We start from the raw sequence: 21,013 nt of genomic DNA, 5'->3' as shown, positions 1-21,013 counted from the left end.
AGTCATTTTTCTTTCCTCTCTTTGTAGAGGTCCATCGGAATAGAGTGTTGACCACCAAAAGCTAAAGCAATGCACGGGATACACGAGGGATTAAAATATAGGGGAAAATACCGGCTACACTAGCCAGGTATAAAAGGTGCGGGGACTTGATTTTTCATTATCAAATAAATATACAAGTCTTCTTTCTCCTTCACCTTGCTCTCCAAGCTTCCATGTCTTCCTTCCCTATCTTCTAGTCTTTCTCTCTCTATTTCTAGTCTTTCTCTCTCCTCCTAACTGTCTTTCTCTCTCTTCTGCCCTTCTTCTTCTTCTCTCTGCAGTCTTCTCTCTCCTCTTTCTCTCTCCCAGTTCCTCTCTTTGATGACAGAAATAACTAAAGTGCTAGATTAATGTATGGATTGTTAGAATCCTATATTGGTTTGACTACAGTAATAAGAGATATGTAATATTCTTTCCACAGTGCTTCATATCAAGAAACAAATTCAAGCTTGAGGTGTTTTGAAAATTACTCGTCGAGCTATCACATAAGTGACCACATGTAATTTTCTTGATATCGAGTCTCGCATTTAATCAATTCTGCAATCCGACATGAGAAAACGCCTCAATGTTCCCAGCCAACAAAAAGTAGAGACACCTCGTAAATAATATTACAATGGCTTGATCATAATTTCCCCCCCATTATATTTGCTTTATCATTCCTGATTCCATTTAATGAGTCAAGATTGTATTGATTTTGTAATCGCAAGACAATTAGCAAAAGCCTTAATTGGTAGACAAAGAACGTGCAAGAATAAGCATGATATTGAGTAAGTTAAGCATCAAAGAGTATGGCATGACTTTATAAACTAGATAAGTCATGAGGGAACTTGGCCAAAAACCACCAGATGAAGTCGTTTTGAAGAAAAAAAGATGTTTTTGAAAAAATAGGCCAAAATTCATGACGTTTTTAATGCCTGGAGGGAGAGAAAGCATTTTAAAATAATCCCATGCCACCATCCAACGCGTAGGCAATCAAAATGTATTTTTTATAAAGCTTACTTAGCTCTTGAAAAGTAGCCAAAAGAATGAGTCGAATACATGCTCCCCCTCATGGCTATAAATATACCCCCTCTCATTCACAAAGAAAGCAAGAAGGAATACCTCCTGATGATGGAAAAAATTCTCTACTTCTCTTTTTCATTATATCTTGAGCCTTGCAGAAGGAAAATACCCCCTCCTCTACCTCATTCATATTCTCTCTGCCCCCTATTACGCCTTTCTCCCATACAGGCAGATCGCTAAGAAAAACACTGGCAAATTTTTTCTAGACAATCACCAACTCTCCCTGAACTACCACGTCAATTTCGCTTGACAACCATGGCTCCACGAGGTCGTAGAAATTCAAAGAGCCCATTTGAAGCAAGGGAAGCAAAGAATGCGACCGATGGAGAAAATCACGTGATAGGAATTGGCAAAACCCCTGTTATAGCAAACCTGAGAGAGGTAGCATCTCGTCGGTTTGGAAAAAAAATTATTTTATAAGCTTATCACTATATTTGGCTTTAAATTATTATAAAAGTATTTTTTTTAAATACATATAAATTGTTGCATAAGAAAATAGCCTAAGTAATATAATAATTAAATGTTCAGTGAGAAGACTCTTTCACTTGAAAAAATATTATATGCTTGTCATTAAGAAAATATTTTAATTATGGTTTATTTCGTGATATTTATTGTTATTTCATTAATGATGCATGTGCTCATAATATTTAAAAAAAGGTAGACTGTGTTATGGAAGGAAATATTTTATAATTTTTTCTTGAAAGTGACTATCTCTATTTTATTATTCTAATGGTAAACAAATGCATATGAGTTTTATAATAATTTATAGAAAATCAATTAGATAATATCATAAAATAATCAATGCATTAAATCAACAAAAATTTGCATATGAAATCTATACTAGATGCACATAAATTAGGTGCGTAGAAATATAATTCGATATATAAAAGATGAAATAAAAATTACACTTATGATTTTTTCATTGCTTAGAATAAAGTTTTCAGAAAAACAATCAGCATTGCACTTAGGACATAGCTAAATGATAATTGATCATTTTAGATAACGTTGAAAGTTTGACAAATGGTTGAACACCATCGATTAAACCATGGAATATGAGAAAATATTTTCTTACTAAAAACACATGCAATGTTAATATATATTATTATATTAGCGAGAACGTCAATATCATGAGTTGACCCACGTATGAGTCTGTGAGAAAACCTTACCTAAAATATTGAGAATATTGAAGCAAAAACAACTATGAAATACTCGATAACCCTGAAACTATCAGTATCAGGAAATTAAATAAATATTGGAAGTCTATAGGATTTATTGGACATTGATAAGAATTTTTCGGTACAAATTCTAAAGTGTAATTAGACTTGGAAAAGCATTTGAAATCCTACTAAGTGAGGGTTAGGGTAGGGTAGTGCATGAATTGCATGCCATAGATATAAATGCCCATATTTTCTTTTAAGGTGGAAATACCAAAATTTTCATAGGGATAAAATAGACTTCAGATTCGCAAATAACTTGCAGATCTCGAAAAAGAGTTGCAAGTAGGAAACAAAACCCTAAGAATAAGGTGGGACCTTAAAAGAGAAACCTAGATTTGGGAGGGACTGTTTCCTATGCTAAAAATACTTGCTGTTGTTTTTTTAAAATTTGTGCATGCATTAATGGTTGCACTGGAAAGATTGATTGTGCTTGTAGTAGTTAGATCTAATTGTTAATATATAATCAAGATAATAAGAGGAAAGATCACACTATGCCTTCCCTATGGCTAAACGCGGAACCCTGCTCCAAGGGGAATTATTTTGTACCGTTGCGATGAGCTTTGGACCGGCCCCGATGGTGAGAGGTCGCTCGGTGAGGAATCCGTTAGGCAGGAGGAGGCGGGAGTGCCAGGGGGCTCTAGCCATAAATTTCTCGATCGCTCCTAGGAACTGCTTGACCCTCACGCGAATTAGGATAGGATCCTGGAGTCCCCAATTGTAAGAAGCTAGGAATGAGGAATTTAGTGTGTATTGCCATGTCACACTAACATTAGTATAAAAGGAGAGGATATATAATTTTTATATTATATTTTTTGACACATTAATACAATTACAGTCTTTCTCTCCCATCTTGCTCACAGCTTCTATGGCTTCTCCCTCTTTCCTATCTTTCTCTCTCTAAATCTAGTCTTTCTCTCTCCTCGTCACTCTTCTTCTCTCTCTTCCTGCAGTCTTTCTCTCTCTTCTGCAGTCTTCTCTCTCCTCTTTCTCTTTCCCTAGTTCTCTCTCTAACAAGTGGTATCAGAGCTCTAGTTATGATCCATTTAGTTACTTTACATGCTCAGTTACCATCCTTTTCAGTTTAAAAATCCAAGAAGCTTCAGGTACACAGTGACAGGCATAAAAATGGAGGAGCACTGAAGAGCAGAGGTCAAGGACTAAGAGGACAGCAGTCAGGCGCACTAATGGAGTCTTGGACCAAGTTTGGAGGCTGGAAGACCAAATTTAGCAGCTTGTGGGTCATTTTTGGCCAATTTTTGAAGGTATTCTCTTAGAAGACAGTGGTAAATGGAGTAGAAGAGGGGAAAGTCTTGGTTACTTTACAGGAACAGTCTTCTCTCTCTTCATTCTCAAGCTTCAGCCAAGCTTCCATGGAGAAATATGGTTCCAACTCTTATTCTGAGTCTTCATGGCTTCTCTGACACCTAAAGCTTGATTCTAGAGATTATTTGGATCCCTTTGATAACCATAATACATAGCATTAAGCTTATGTTGATGACAAGCTTCCATTCACTTGCTGCAATCTGCAATCTCCACAGAATAATCTTGTTTACAAGCATATCATACTCTCTAGGCTGTAAATAATCTGTATGAGAGGTGTAACTTCCTTGCGATGGCTGTTCATGGTCAAGGATAGGCCCCATGGTATTGATCTCATAGAGTTCTGATTGCAGATCTCCGAGGCTTCTTCTCCCTGGGAGTCTTAGACTTCTTCTCCCTTAACACAGAAGGAAGCAAATCATTAAGATCTGTGCCAGCCCTTCCATAGCCAAAAGGTCAAATGACCCTTCTTTTTCTTCATCGTGTCTGATTCAGGCATCTCAACAGATCCTTTGGACGTGGAGCTGACTTTACCTCCCACCTTGGTTTTTTGTGTAATCTTCCTCGTTGGTGCAAAAAGCTGTGATCGAACAAGGGTCTTCTTCTTGACTGGATTGACAGAAGGGATATTTGCACGTTTTAAAGGAGCCATCTCTGCACATTCTACAGGCACTATGTTCAGGCTTCACAAATCCATCCAGGAAGCCAGTTGAGTCATACGCTACCTTATTTTCTTCTTCCAGGTCAAGGGGGGGTGCATCGAGCATATCGAGAGGCTTGGCCCAACCAGACAGCCCTAAGCCGCCACAATGAGAGCCACAACAAGAGTAATAGTAGGATCGTTTCTTGGCCTAGCCAGACAGCCCTAAGCCACCACAACGAGAGCCACAACGAGAGTAATAGTAGGATCGTTTCCTGCATTCTCTCTGCACAAGGACGGAAGGTTTACAAGGCGGGGAACTAAAGCAACAACAAAGATTCAAGTTGCCTTTCGTGCTTATCCAGCTCATCGTGCATTTAGAGCAACTTCATTGTAATGTTCACTTGCACCCAGGAGCATGCCTTCAGCTCCATTTTCATCAGCATCCACTTTCTCCTTGTCATCATAGATCTGCCATCTCTCCCATGATAAGAACTAGTTGGAGAAAGCACAGTATCAACAATGGGGAACTGCTCCACACGCTGTGAAAATGTCTTGGCAAGTGTACTCCCAAGATGAGCCCTTAGCTATGTTTGATGTATTGAGGACCAAGAAGATCAGTTTGAGTACCTTGATCAGAGGAGGCTAAAAGACTTGATAAAGAAACATTTTGAGTTCATCAAGGACTACATCTGGACTACATTAGCAGATGTTAAGGGTGGGACACTTATTTCTTATGAGGGCAAAGTTCAGCTTTTGGAGATTGCCCAAGTTCCCAACGAGCATGTTGCGTGTGTATTCATAAGGGATCAAATTTAATCCATCTCTCACTGTAGTTACAACACAAGACTCTACAATGTTGGATTCGCAATCGGTACCATGACCAACTTCCCCTTCCACTCATGATGTTGCATCAGCAGTTGTTCCATTGCCAGAAGTTTCAGGCTGATGCCTTGAAAAACTTCAAGATCATCAACTCCAAGAATCATAGTCTTGTCTGCAAATTGTGACTTCAACTCAAGTGTCTCCTCACGCTTTAGATTTCAGAAAGGAAGTGTCTGGCATAGTTGGAGGTATGAAAACCAATCAAAATCTACATTAAGAAGCCCCCGCAGGATCTCTTTGCAAACAGGGAGTGTTCGATAAATCTCTAAAGTCGCAGAAGCCATCATAATACCTATGTTTAAGATCTGGAGGAACAAACACAAGTGGAGTGCCTGGGAGAGACCCATTGGTGCTTCCACTGAGAAATCATCGTTCCTAGAAGATGAATCAATGTACCAGGCAGCAAAAATGATGCTAAGATGAAGAAGTTTAGGTAGTGATTTGATCATACAGTGTGGGAAGGAAAGAGGCATTCCCTGGTAGATTGAACATGATTATCCTCCAAGAGGGCCTATTTCAACTGCACTATACTTGGGATACTCCATCTTGATGGTGTTTGGAATCTTGCTAGTGAATGGTACAATTGGTTTCTTTACATTCCAAAGTGGTTATGAATGTGTAGACATGGCCATGATTTTTGTAGTCACATCTCGGAGATTGTGTTGGAAGCACAAAACATGAGCAGACTGGATTTGTGATGGTACTGACTGAAAGTCGTGATCTATGTCTTAGAATCATATGCAGACCCTCTCTTTGAAGTTGAAGGCCTTCATAGACTGTTAAAGCTGAGTGTTCTTGATCTTAGCTACAACAAACTCGCCACATCCAAGGCTCTTGGGTAGCTTGCACATTTGGTGGTTGGACAATAGTAAGGGGATAACGAGGCATGGCGCCCCCCCCCCCTTCCATAGCCATTGAAAGTAGAAGCTCCCAGTGAAGAGGTCCAGTGGTCATATTGGAAGCTCCAGGATAACTATAGCTTGCTGTGGTTTGGCATTCTTGCATTGCTCAAGCAAGGTTACAAAGCCACCAACATTACTGTGAACATATGCAAGAGGATTCTTCACTGCATAACGAACTCCAGCCTGAGCAGCCAAATGAAGAATGTGAGTAAAGTGAACCAATCCAGTTATAGATAGTGTTGCAAGAGCTGCGCTAGGTACATCCCAACGTAATAGCAATTCTAGAAGCAGGTGCAAGTGTCCTGAGACGAGATAGGCAGCATGGACTGAGGTTTTGAAATGAACCCATCCCGCAACCCAGCTGCCTCTACTACTTGCATTTGTTTTGCAAAAGTGGGCACTCTCTGATCATGATGTGAACTACCTATTGACATCTCAGCTGAACCATCTGCTTGAGCAATCGCAAAGGCAGCTGCAGGTGCAACAGTTTTCAGGCAGCTACAGGTGCAACAGTTTTCAGGGGCTCTGTTACAACAAGGGGTTGACTTAAGTCTTTCACCTCCAGTGTTTCACCTAGTTCCTCCTCTTTTCCATTGACTGAAGAAACCTTCAAAGCAGCTTCTTGTTGCCACACCTGAGAAACAGCTTGCTACAGTGGCTCTCATCATCTGGTGCTCGCAAGGTTGCTTTGCAGTCAAATGGGGGGGATGATCTTGGTACTTGACTGGATGTATTGGTATGCAATGCTACAGATGGTTAAATGGCATTCTTGCATGATGAATGCCGAGTCTCCATAGTGACAAATGCTATCTCCTTGTGATGTATAGACACTTTAGTCCAAATATGGCTATTTGAAACTGTCACATCAGTACATAGCAACTGGAACATTGCCTTATCATTGACTTCTTTGCTGTGCTTATGTTGGCCAATCATAGTCTGAAGCAATACATGCATCAGTTATAGACACATCAGTTATAGCAGCAATCTTGTAGAACTTTGCATCATCGAAAACCTCAGAGGTTTGGTGTTGAACCAGTTCAGCCAGAGAAATATGGGCTAGAAGAAGGGGGTTCTAAACACAGTCATAGAAGCAGCAGTTTTTGATGCATATGTGTGTAGCAATGGGCAAGTGAATGCAAGCTATGATTGTAGTTGGGGTTCTATGCGAGAAAGGATGTGAAAGTGTTGATAACAGTGAATTATTTTCTTGCAACATCAAACACTATGTTTTGAGAGTGCTCTCAGTTCTATTTGTGAGTATTCAAGGTTCAACAAGGTCAAAGTTGGATCTACAAACCTCTTATTACAGACGCATTCAAAACAGGATAGGTTGTAGGCAGTTTCAGTCAGCCAAATTTGGGCTATCATAACTTTTTCTAAACTTCTTTGAAATTTACTGTTAAGTGCTCTATTCAAAGAGGAAAGTATTAAATTCAGTTTGAATCAAAAAATTTGTCAATCGGAGCTTTCAGTCAAAAGTTATGGTTGATTTAGTACCTATAGGTACTGTAGGACTACACTTTCCATAGACAGGGAAACAGAGTATTATGGGTCTAATTAGAGATGTTGCTTCTAAGAGGTTGGATATTCCTTTGGTAGACGTTATGAGTACTTTGGCACATGCTTTTATGACTTATGATGACTCTCAAATGGAATTGGAAGAGATAGATGTGAGTCTGGTTGAGCAAGTACTTATCCATCAGTTGCAACCACATACATCTCAGTTAGTTCAACAAGGTGTAATGCAGACTCTTATCAATCTCTATGATAATAGTATCTTACAAGAATGTATATGCAATGCTGAAGCTAAACGCATGTTGTTGGGATTACTAACCATGGAGAATGTGGAGCCTCAAGCTGATTTGTGGACATCAATGAAGTACTTTTGTAGCAGCAGTACTACTCTTTTGCAGTCTTTTCAAGGCAAGGATGTATTACATTGGTTGATATCATTGCTTAATCAATCATCTCACCAACAGTTAGAATATGCATTGGCATTGCTTTCTACTCTCTTTGATGAGATTGATGACAATGAGTGGGCTACGACAATTCATACACCTCCATTGGTTAGTAAGCGATCATGGAATTCATTAGAAGGACAACTAGCATGGAAAATATTGGATGTTGTTACAAATTCATTGGTCCAACTTCTTGGCAAATATTCTACCAAGTTAGCAGAATATGCTGCTTTTATCCTGATTCGTATCTCTATTTACCATGAAGGAATTTGTGATTGTGTAAAGATGGCTATTAACCTTTTGCTGAAAAATGCTTCATGGAAAAAGAAAGTGCTTACAGCAATTGCTACTTGGTGCATTAACCTCAAGGATCGGGTTCCGCCTACTCTACAACATGTGATTCTTTCTTTTGAATACTTTGATGCTGCTTTTATGTCTAAATCTGCAGAAGTAAATCATGGACAGCAAGTACACTTTGTACAAAGCCAGAATGAAGAGAATTATTCCATAGATCTTGGTCAGCAAATCAATGGGAATCAACCAATTGCAGTGCTGAACTCTTTGTCTCCTCAAGGTCAACCATATGAAGAAGACCAAGCTGATCAGCAAGTTGATGATGTAGTTGAAGCCAATGTATATGAAGATCACTTGGTAAGTAATCAGCCTTTTGGACCATCTAAAGACGAATATGCGCCTGCTGAAAATGAAGACTTTACAGCTCTTGATCATTCTTATGATGGATTAGTTGAGGATATGCATTAGTTCACACTCAATCAGGATCTACCTCAACTAGAAGAAGAGTTAGATGCATATGACCAAGGTTATGACAACTTGGATAATGATTTTGATGATTGGTATGCTGATAATGAGGATGTACATGAGATTCATGATGGTTATAATATGACGGATGATGGACATGCGTATGGTGATGATTATGGGAATATTTCTTCCTACCCATATGACCCGGGTGGTCAAGATTATGAGTTTGATGACAAATCTTCTTCTCTTGATCATTATTATGATGGTATACCTTTTGATCCAGGAGGTTTTGAGCAGGATTTTGCACCTTCATTATGCCAACATCCATATTGGGGTTCAGAATCTTCATCTTTGAGAGGTTTATTTGGCTGAAAATTAGTCCATTTATCTCTTGTTCTACTGCAAACAGTTTCTGGACAGGTTACTATTTTGATTCAGCTTCAATTCCAGTTTGATTACAAAAGAAGGATATCTATATGAGTTGCAAGTATGTCCAATCAGTTTTCTTTTGACTCATGGCACACTTGATTTGGATATGCCCATCACAAGATATCTCCATTTTACTACAGCAGGTTCTGTAGTAGACAACAAGCTGTCTATTTCTTGCAGGTGTCCTTTCTTGGAGTTATGATGGTTTAGTTTTCAGTTTTATCAATTCAAAATGGATGTTCATATGGCCTATTCACTTTTCCACTTATGATCCTCTCCATTACTTAGTACATATTAGTGCTTTTCCTATTTTTGTAGCCCTTGTATCAGAGTAGCACTCTGTTTCATCTATCCTTTTTTAGTCTTTTAGGTTTGTTTTTTAGGACAAAAACTTTTGGGAAGGGATGGATTGTAAGAAGTTGGGAATGAGGAATTTAGTGTGTATTGCCATGTCACACTGACATTAGTATAAAAGGAGAGGACATGTAATTTTTATTTATCTTTTTTGACACATTAATATAATTACAGTCTTTCTCTCCCATCTTGCTCACAGCTTCTATGGCTTCTCCCTCTTTCTTGCCTTTCTCTCTCTAAATCTAGTATTTCTCTCTCCTCGTCACTCTTCTTCTCTCTCTTCCTGCAATCTTTCTCTCTCTTCTGCAGTCTTCTCTCTCCTCTTTCTCTTTCCCTAGTTCTCTCTCTGACACCAATACTAGTGAAGGGATGAAATCTTGGAGGGTTTGTTTTCTTTTGCACAGATAAAAGGGAGTTTCCAGTGAATGGAGGTTTATCTTCTACGTAGGCAAAAGGGGAAAAGAATTGTAAATAACTTTGCGAAATATGTTTTGCCAAAAGGCTGTTTTTCTCTGTCTTTGTGTTGTGCCATAAAATTACACGAAGGAACTTGTGATAAGGAGTTAATTAAAGAATTTGCTTTCATATGTCATAACTTAATGTGATACGTAAATTAGAAAACTGAAGAAAACCATTTGTGGGAAGCGGGTGGGTGAAATCCCTAACGGATCCATCCTAGGAATGGGTGGTCCCGATAAGCTCGGAGCTTCTCTCAAGAGATTGAATGAAACGTTAATTAGGAAAAATAAGGTAGAGCTGAGCATTGACTTACCTAGGGTCAGGTCTTAAAACCTTGATCAATAATTATCCTAGGAGAAAGGTACAATGGCTATGCTAGAACTCCGTTAAGGTTCCCTGATTCCTAACCAGTTGTTGGAAAAAAGCATTGCACTCCATGAACCAAGGGTAACTATGATTGCTCAAGTCAGACGAGAAGCCCTTGTGCGTAGCCCAAAATTTGCACCGAAAAATGCGCTGATTTTCCTGCTCTAGATCTTCTACAGATTGGTTGCATGCTTTGAAGCACTTCATCAGGCATTATTTCAGCAACTTCCAGTTGGAGGGGAACTCTAATCTTCACCTCCTTTGTTCAAAACCCTAAAACACATTAGGGCAGCCATAGCCACAGACCTGAAAGCTCAAATTTCTTCAAATTTTGGACTTCTCTGACCTCCAATGCTTCTCTAGTACTATGTACAAGTCAGATAGACTTCAAGATTGAAGACATTGTAGAGATTTCAGCTCGTGGAGGACATTGGAGCTCAAATTGAAGGATTATTTTGGGGCTTTTCTTCAAGAGGCTTGAATCTTTGGTATTCAAGTGTTCAAGCAAGCCCGGGGCATTGATTCTTCATGAATTTGATCATATTGGAGCTTGTATTGACTGATTCTATGGATATTTCAAGCTTTATGATGGATTTATGGTGGATTTTGAAGAATTCTTCCATCAATGGGATTGGAGCTAACATCTATTATCTTCTTCAAGCTTAATTGAGGTATTTGTTTTACTTAATCTCTGAAATCTTTCAATAATCCACTTGCTAATGATTTTCCACTTGTTGATGGGAGATTATTGATCAATTAGTTCTCTGAATTGATCAATAGATCAGAGATTAGTGTTATTCCTCATTAATCTCAACCTATTCCATTGAATTTCAGTCTTGATTCAATCATTACTTCATCATAGATATCATTTGCCAAGTTTGATGCATAACCTTGACTTGTTTTGGTTGAAATCTTTTGCCCAAGATGAAATATTGTACAAGGGTAAGTACTAAAGCAATCAGTGAGTCACTGAATTGCATTGGTAAGACCATTTCCCTATCCAAACTTTCAAGATTTCATTCAATTGCATCTCATGAAAGGGGCTGAATGAATATTTCAAAGATGCATTTCATGCTGATTGATTAGATTAGCAAGCTACTACCATGTTGATATACCCACTGACGAAAAAGGTGGATGCGGGGGGAGATAGTGGGACAAAAGAGAGGTGACCCTCCCTCACTATCAAAGATCCCGAAGGGGTGCAACACCCACCGACCCGGGGGGAACTTTGCCCACCTCTCAATGATTCGAAGCCTGTGTAGGGAGCCTATCATGCCATTTTATCCCTCACACAGGTATAGCCAGTGGAGAATTGAATATTGAAGAGTTTCCAAAGGCTCAAGTATCTTCAGGATCAAAACATGGTAAAACAAGGATTTTACATGGCACTACAGGGCATTTACAGGTTGCTACAGGTACACCCTTCATTACTGAAGTACAGGTGCATGTACTACAAGGTACCCACAAGTCCTACTCAGCCTTCTATAGGGTTTGGTAACCATTTGGGTTTACTATTTTACCTTACAAGGTCAAACATGGCACTTACAGGTTAAAACAGGGTGCAAGCCTGGATAGTTCAGACTCAGAAATTTAGTTACGGAATTTTCTGTCCTAAATCTGTTATAGCGTGCTATATCTAATCTCAAAGAGGGCATTCTCGGATTCGATTTGAACTAAAAATTTTTGAAATCGGAGTTCCCTAGCAAAAGTTATAGCCATTTTTCTGACAGGGGGTACTGCAGGACTGCACTATTATGGCAGAACATAAGGGTAAAAATAAGGTCCAGGATTATTATGCTCAGCAAATCAAAGATTCCATGTTGGATAATGCACCTCAAGAGAGCCCTAAAGAGCCTCAACAACAAGGGGAAGTTAGTACACTCAATAATACATTGTGCATACATGAACAAAGACATAAAGAACGTCATGAGGCCCTATTATCAAGAATGGAGCAAATGGTTTTGTCTACTGATCAAACGAAGTCTTCCATTGAGAAGTTAGTAGATTCAACGACTCAAACAAAGGCTTCTATTGACAAGTTGGTGGAATCTAATGCTCAAATTATGGCACAATTCTCCCAATGTATGTAGATGCAAATGGGATCTAAAGAAGCTAAGGAGAAAGCTTATTCAAACAGTGAGCCTTTAGTCCCACTTCAGTCATCTAACCAAAATGGTCATGGTCATGGGATTATTGGAAGAAGAGGCATCCCAAATAGCCAATATGAAGTAGGTGAGGCTTCACAAAGGCATGGTGACTATTTGGGCAGTTTGAATGGAGCTAGCTCTCAAGCTTTTGGGTTGAATACTCAAATTCCTAAGGGTCCTCTACCAACAAGAAGATTGCATAGTGATTCTCAGCCACCTATTGGGAGATTTCCATCTCAATTTGGGGGTTCAACGAATGGTACTCATGATCAGTCTATTTTGGGACAGCAACCATTCCATGAAAGAGAGCTAAAGGACAAGAGTGTTTTAGCCAAATTTAATGGTCAATCATCTTCACCATCTGATTTAGAGGAGTGGACCTCTAAGATGAAATCCTACTTTGATATATTCCCTAAAACTGATGACATGAAGATTATTTTTGCTTCTTTGCATTTGGAGGGATTTTCCCATACTTGATGGAGGTATATTAAAAAGGAAAACATACTTGTAGAGAATTGGGAAGCTTTCAAGGCACTTATGGCTGAAGTATTTATCTCCCCTCTTGAAAAAGAGAAATTAGCACGGAGATGGTATGGTTTGGAACAAAGAGGCCTAAGTGTAAGAGAGTACACTAACCAATTTCTCAACCTAACCATGTATGTACAAAGCATCAGTGATGAGGCTAAGCTCCACAAGTACATGTATGGTTTAGAGCCATCTTTATCAGCTGATGTCATGGCACAAAACCCTACTTCCCTCTTTAAGGCTATTGAGCTTGTGGAGTGCTATGGAAGAAAATATAGAAGAGAATTTTCATTTTAGCCTGGTTTTGGACAGCCAATGATTGTTTTTAAACAAGGTCAAGTTGGTAACACTTATGGCAGCAATCATGTGCCAAATGGGAGCTTACGGGTACCAATTTATCCACCATTCAATACTTCTAGACCTCAAAGTAATTTCAGGATAGCAAAAAGTCCTAGAGTTGACTTCAAATAAGGGGACATCAAGCCTAAATCCATTTCACCCAACGCGAATCCTAAGTCTATTCCTATGGAACTTTACAAAGAAAGAAAGGAGAAAGGCTTATGTTTCAAGTGTGGGGAAAAGTATACACCTGATCATGCCTCAAAGTGTGTATACAAAAATGTCAAACCCAAGCTTCAGAGTATGTTAGTCTTTGAGGATTTTGAAGATGAGATGGATGAAGCTAATGCAAATGCACTTAATGTTGAAAATGAAGATCTTGAGGAAGAAGTTGGGCAAGAGTATTTCTATGATCCAGCCGACTCTTTTCCTTTTGATATAGGTGGAAGTGTTCCTTTTGATCCAGGTGGGACTTGTCATGAGCCACTTGCTGCCACTAATTGTTCTATTTCCATGGATTCTTGGACAGGATCTAAGAACCCTAATACACTCCGTATGAAGGATAACATTCATGGAAAGCCAGTTTTCATTCTAATAGACAGTGGCAGTACCCATAGTTTTTTGAATAAGTCCATCATGGACAAGCTGAATTGTATTCCCATAGATTTACAACAAGCCATTAGAGTTCAAGTGGCCAATGGTGAAGAGGAAATCAGCACACACATATGCCCACAAGTTTCTTTACAGCTGGCTGAAAATTTTGAAGCAAAAGTAAACTTGATTACTTTGGAAATGGGGCCTATAGACATCATACTCGATTGTGATTGGTTGATGACATTAGGCAGGATCACTATGGATTTCTCACAGTTGTATATGGAGTTTATCCTCAATAGACAGCTCATCCATTTACATGGAATTCCCAGTAGATCAGATTTTCAGCTTATTACCATTCAACAACTCAAAAGGGAGTACAAGAGGCACTCACAAATATTTGTTTTGCATTTGAATAAAGATATGCAAGATCAGCCCAATAATTCAGCAAACTATCCAACCTTGACGGCTCTTCTTGTGTAGGGATTTGTTTGAGGTGCCTACTTCATTGCCTCCCAAGAGAGCAGTAGATCACCCTATTCATTTGGAGCCCAACTCAAAGACAATCAATAAGCCACCTTATAGATTATCTAAGTGTGAACGAGAGGAAGTAGCCAAGCAGATCAAGGAACTTCTTGAGATGGGATTCATTGAACCAAGTTCTTCACCTTATGCATCTCCAATTCTGTTAGTCAAAAAGAAAGACGGATCTTTCAGAATGTGCATTGACTACAAGGATCTTAATAAGATCACAGCGAAGAACAGGTATCCGATACCCAGGATTGATGATTTTCTTGATGAGATCAAGGGGGCTCGATTCTTTACGAAGCTTGATTTGCGGTCAGGGTATCATCAGATTCGCATATGAGAGGGTGATGAAGTCAAGACTGCTTTCAGGACTAATCGAGAGCTCTATCATTTCTTAATGATACCATTTGGGCTTACAAATGCTCCAGCTACCTTCCAGAGCACCTGATGAATAAGATTTTACAGCCTTTCCTCTTTCAGTTTGTCTTGGTGTTCTTTGATGATATTCTGATCTACAGTAAGACTTCTTTACATGATGACTTGGCACATATAAGGAGGGTTTTTGATGTATTGAGACATCACAGGCTTTTTGCTAAGGAGAAGAAGTGTTCTTTCATGAATACTGAAGTGGAATACTTGGGACATATTGTCAGTGAAAAAGGAATACAGGCTGATCCCAAGAAGGTGCAATGTATAAAAGATTGGCCAACACCCACTACTACTACTTCTCTTAGAGGATTCCTTGGTTTATCTTCATTCTATTACCGATTCATCAAGCACTATGCGGCCATTGCAGCTCCTTTGACTGATAGGTTGAAGAAGGAGGCTTTCTTTTGGGATGCTCTTGCAGATAGTAGCTTCAACAAGTTAAAGGGACTCCTTACCTCTGCTCTTATCTTACTATGCCCGGACTTTTCCAAATAATTTACCATACAGTGTGATGCTAGTGGCCATGGCATTAGGGCTGTTTTGTTACAGGAGAATGGAGTGATTTCCTTTGAGAGCCATAAGCTTACAGATAAAGAAATGGCCATGAATGTTTATGACCAGGAGATGTTGGCTATCTTGCAAGCAATTAAGAAGTGGCACCATTACTTGTATGGCAGTCGATTCAGAGTACACAGTGATCATAGGGTTCTTAAGTATTTCCTTACTCAATCCACTCTTACTCCTAAGCAGCGTTGTTGGGTAGCTACACTACAGAATTATGATTTTGACATCACTCATACAAGGGGCAAAGACAATATAGTGGCTGATTCTCTTTCTCGTATGTGGGCTTGCAAAGATTCAGCTATGGCTAAATTGCATAATGATTGGATTGAAGAATTACAGGAGGCTTATCTTTTGGATGAAGAATTCAGCCATATTTTTTAGAAATTATAGCAAGGTCTTATGGAAGAAAACTCACATTATCAGTTTAAAAATAACCTTATTTGGTTGAAAGGCAAGATTGTTATTCCTTCTACCTCTTCTTTTACACAAAAATTATGGAGGAACTACATTCTTCGCCTTTAGCTGGACATTTAGGATTTTTCAAGACCTATGACAGGATCAGTAAAAGTTTCCATTGGAAAGGACTGTGGAAAGATGTCAAGGACTTTGTCATGAAGTGTATGCCTTGTCAACAAAATAAGGATAGCACCCATAAGCCAGGAGGTTTTTTACAGTCATTACCTATTCCTACAGGTAAATGGACTCATATTACTATGGATTTCATTACTAGCTTACTTACTACCAAGAAGGGATGGAATAGTATATATGTGGTGGTAGATAGACTCATCAAGGCAGCCCATTTTATTCCAAGCAAGATTCAGTTTATTGCCTCTCAAGTGGCTAGTCAGTTTATGGAGCAAATTTTTAGACTACATGGATTACCACAGGTGATTTTTCATGATAGAGACTCAAAGTTTATGAGTAACTTCTGGCAAGTGGTATTTACATCTATGGGCACTAAATTGGCTCCATCTACGGCCTATCATCCACAAACTGATGGACAAACTGAAAGAGTCAATAAATGTTTGGAGACTTATCTTCGCCATTTGTGCTATGATGTCCAAACTTCATGGGACTCTTGGTTACACTTGGCTGAGTTTGCTTATAACAATTCTACCCACGCTAGTATTGGAGTTTCACCCTTCGAGGCTCTGTATGGTTACAAGGTGCCCTTACCCACAATCATCTTTAATGAAAGGATCAATCCTCATGGGAAGAAAGAGTTAGAAAGAATGCAAACCCTTCTTCAGCAATGCAAAATGAATCTTAGGAAAGCTCAAGACCAAATGAAGATGTATGCTGATGAGAAGAGGTGGCCTTTAGAGTTCCAAGAAGGAGAGTTGGTCTTACTGAAGGTGCCCAAGTCTAGGTATTCTACATTAAAAGATGGATCTAGTAATAAGATTGCTCATAGGTTTTATGGCCCTTACCAGATCCGTAAGCGTATTGGAGACTTGGCATACAGATTAGAGCTTCCCTCTTCCACAAAGATTCACAATGTCTTCCATGTTAGTCAGCTCAAGCCTTTTTATGGTGATCCAGTGGATATAGTTGATGAGCTATCTTCTATTGATGAAGAAGGTCTTGTTCAGTACATCCCAGAGGCTGTTATAGGTCAGTGTGAGAAGAAACTTTGATCTCATTCTATCATAGAATATTTGATCAAATGGAGAGGTTTACCACTTGAGGAAGCTTCTTGGAAGCCTGATTCTATATTGGATGAGTTTCCCTTCTTAAGGGATACATTGGTGGCTGAAGCCTATTGATTATGGAGCTAGTGATGATGCAGGCAGGATCTAGACATCACGCTATTTTAGAATAGTTTTTGTCGTACCTAATTTTCAGAATTAAGCTATCTACATGGGCTTAAAGTACTCTTCAAGAGCTCCATTTTGATATATGGCACGCCTCATTTCGACACTTCTACTAGAAGTTATGGCAAATTTGGTCCAACAGGGTCTGTTTACACAGCAAGTTGTCTACTTCATTTTGAGATTATTTGTTGAAGATTTTATGGCTCCATATACTTTTGAAGTATTTCAGATCATGTATATAGTTGAGGCCTACTCTTGTTCTTCAATTTTAGTCCATATGGTTGGTCATACTTCATTCATTTTTCCATTTGTTAAGCTGTAAAAAATAGAGTAGTACTCTGTTCTATCCATCCTTTTCTAGTCTTTCAGGTTTGTTTTTTAGGACAAAAACTTTTGGAAAGGGATGGATTGTAAGAAGCTGGCAATAAGGACTTAGTGTAAAATAATATTGATATTATGCCATGTCACAATGACATTGGTATAAAAGGAGAGGACATGTAATTTTTCACATCTTTTTGACACATTAAAACAATTACTGTCCTTTTCTCCCATCTTGCTCACAACTTCCATGGCTTCTCTCTCTTTTCTGCATTTCTCTCTCCAAATCTAGTATTTCTCTCTCCTCATCACTCTCTTTCTCCCTCTTCCTGTAGTCTTTCTCTCTCTTCTGCAGTCTTCTCTCTCCTCTTTCTCTCTCTCTAGTTCTCTCTCTGACAAGATTAAAGGCTTGGGCCATGCTTGAAGAACGTGGATTTGAAGTTACACTTGAGCTAGGTGTTGGTGCACTATTTTCCCACAATATTTCTTCCTATATTTTGAATGCACATGTACTACATTGGTTACAGATTTTGTCATTTTTCAAAGCATGTGCACATCAAGAACACCAAGAACTACTTCATCATTCAATGGATTTAGGAATAGAAAAACTCATCAATAAATAAACACAACAATCTAATATCTATGTCCCAAATAATCTACTATCTTTTATAATGCTCTTGTGTAAATACATAAGTAAAAATAACAATGTAATATCTATATCCCAACTAATCTAGTACCCTTTAAACTACTTTGCACAAGGAAGACACTATTTGAGAATTAACAAACAATACTTTAATATGAAATAAGTGATTATGTGCCATGGTATAATATACATAATAGAAAGTGACATGCATACAAGCATGTGTAGCTTCATAGACACATGCATACATCAATACAAAGATAACATCACTCATGGATACAAACATATGCATGCATGCATGAATATATACATATGTATATACATACACGTATATTAATGCATGCACATGCATGCATACCTATGTAAGTACAAACATTCATGCATACATGCACATAAATACGCATTCATGGATATCTATGTAAGTGCAAACATTCATGTATACATCAATACACATGTGACAAAGCTTTTAGAAGTTTCATATTAGAAAAAAATCACAAAGTTGGTGGATTGAATTGAAGAACCTTGAAAAATGCTTGTAGATTTGTTTTGTTTCCACTAACACCACATCCAACACAATGCAAATCTTTTTTTCAACCATTGCCTTCGTATTGCAGCAACTAAAATTCAAGGTAAAAACTTGCCACAATTGTTGCATAACCAAGTGGAACACCACTCACACATGAATTTCCTTGGAGATTCTTCACTCTCTATTATGTGGTCTCTACCATTCACAAGTGTGCTTTTTGCATCCTTGTTGTGGAAGTCCCCACATTTGCAAAATTGTACCTAGAAGTAATATCTATTGTAGTTAAGATAAGATTTTAATATTATTAACTTTCTAAAAAAACCTAAATGTTGAGAGCTTGAAAATTCAATGGCAAAAATGAGCTACTTTCATGAATTTTTTGCAAGAAGAGAATTGCTACGTTTTTCCTCTCACAATCCAAGACTTAAATATAAATTTGTCAAACCCAAGTTCTAGCTCTTAAAACCAAGCCTCTTTGCACCAAATGGAGTTCTTAACAAGATTTTGCAAGTAAATAATCATTCTCTACAAAGAAGACTACACCAGGAGATGGAAGCAAGGTGACTGACCAATTTAGACTAATACAATAACTTTCACCATCCTTTCTTAAGTAGTAATTCCACAAGGGTCAAGCTTCATCATGGTGCTTAACCACCTTTGTTCGATACTCAAGAATGATGAAGTGAGATCAATGGAGACACATGCTATTTCCTTCTATTTGAGTTTTCTAATATGATTGCAAATCTCCTTAGATGTAAATTGCAGTACTCACTAAGTTAAATTAGAATAAGTACATTGATATCCATAGCCAACTTGCTAAGATCCACTTTGGCATGGATTTCATTGACATACCTAACCATTTTCATTTCTTCCTCACATCATAAGTAAGAATAACAAGAACGATAAGATGCTAGCAAGATTAAGCCTCAAAACACATTTATCTAGACCTTTTCTTATGAATGTTCACATTATGCTACAACAAGGCTACAACTAAAAGTAAAAATTGCAAGGTTGAATATTACTCTAAGGTACATCCCCTAGCCAAGTTGTTGATTATTTAAAACATATTCCAAAGTTGCAATGGGAATGGTCAATAACCCTTTGGACCTGTTTTGAGATTCTTAATGTAACATCAAAGTTTTACAAACTAGCAAGATTTATTTAAGCCCCTCAAATTTGATAACGTTATAACACCAAGGGCCTAATAGACCACCTCTAGAACCCTGAGAGTTACAAAGGTAGTCGAGCATGGTGTATTTCAAAACATTTGATTGACATTTACATTGATTCCTAGTTGTTATAGATTGGTTTACATTGATCCCACTAGGAGTAGCATTGTTAGGGATTCATATTAAGTATTTCTATTTTATTATAAAGGAATTCAAGGACTTTAGAGAATAGATGAGTGATTTTCCGTCTCCAAGTGTAAGAGGAGATATCTATTTCTTCCCTCCATTCTACTAACCTCGCTAATAATAGAATCTTTCTAAAGCCTCTTCTGTTTTTTATTCTAGATATATTATTGTTGGTGGTCTCTAACATGGGTAAAGAATCCATAGACTCGTTTATATTTGGTTTAATATTAGTACCAACTAGTTTTGTAACCGAAGAGGCACTAAGGGAAGACAACAAACTAGTCTCTCGTTGATTTTGTGTCATCTTTCATGACTGCTTAGAAGAAACATGATAGATAGAGAAGAAGCTTAACTCAACTCACCAGCTGCAAGGTCTGCGGGGAGGTGGAGGAGACGAGCGAGTGGTACAGCTGGATGCAGATGTCGACGATGTCATGGTCGGAGGGGTGGGAGAAGTGGTTGGAGGCGTAGCAGCGGCTGCAGAGGTCGTAAGTGTCGGAGTCGGGGCAGGAGCGCAGGGAGAAGCAGGTCCGGCAGGTATATCCGACAAGTACGATGGGCTGCAGGCAGACGTCGCAGAAGCGGAAGCCGCCTCCACCATGTACGCAGAGACGAGGAACTCGTCGAACTCGGCCAGGCGGCCGCTCTTGTCCTCGTCAACGTAGGCGAAGATGCGGGAGATGACGCGGGCGGATTCTGTTGGCGGCCAGGAACTCCGGCAGGGAGATCCGGCAGTCCGCGCTGTCGTCGGGGCCGAAGAAGTCCTGCCGGAGAACCGCCCGCTCGTCCTCGCTCAGCTTGCTGTAGTGCAGGTGCGCCACCTTGCACAGCAGAGGCCGGACGGCGT

At 38.9% G+C, this 21,013-nt stretch overlaps 1 long non-coding RNA gene across 3 annotated transcripts in view; it reads right to left on the bottom strand.

Moving 5' to 3' along the window:
- Positions 1-20,787, bottom strand: part of LOC148009830 (uncharacterized) — a 31,628-nt gene extending 10,841 nt beyond the window's left edge. The window contains exons 1-2 of one of the 3 annotated variants that reach the window (XR_015689712.1): positions 20,529-20,787; positions 18,963-19,071 (exon numbers count right to left, since the gene is read on the bottom strand). This is a non-coding gene — a long non-coding RNA (uncharacterized LOC148009830). Of the gene's footprint in view, positions 1-18,791; positions 19,072-20,528 lie in introns of those variants that run through there. The other 2 variants (XR_015689711.1, XR_015689713.1) reach the window with 2 other exon arrangements.
- Between the last annotated feature and the right edge of the window lie 226 nt (positions 20,788-21,013).

Source organism: Lygodium microphyllum, chromosome 30 (assembly GCF_053477565.2).
Source record: "Lygodium microphyllum isolate KBCC chromosome 30, Lygodium_microphyllum_v1.1.10, whole genome shotgun sequence".
NCBI lineage: Eukaryota > Viridiplantae > Streptophyta > Polypodiopsida > Schizaeales > Lygodiaceae > Lygodium > Lygodium microphyllum.
Note: the sequence above shows the minus strand (reverse complement) of the source record. Positions and strands in the feature narration are given on the sequence as shown.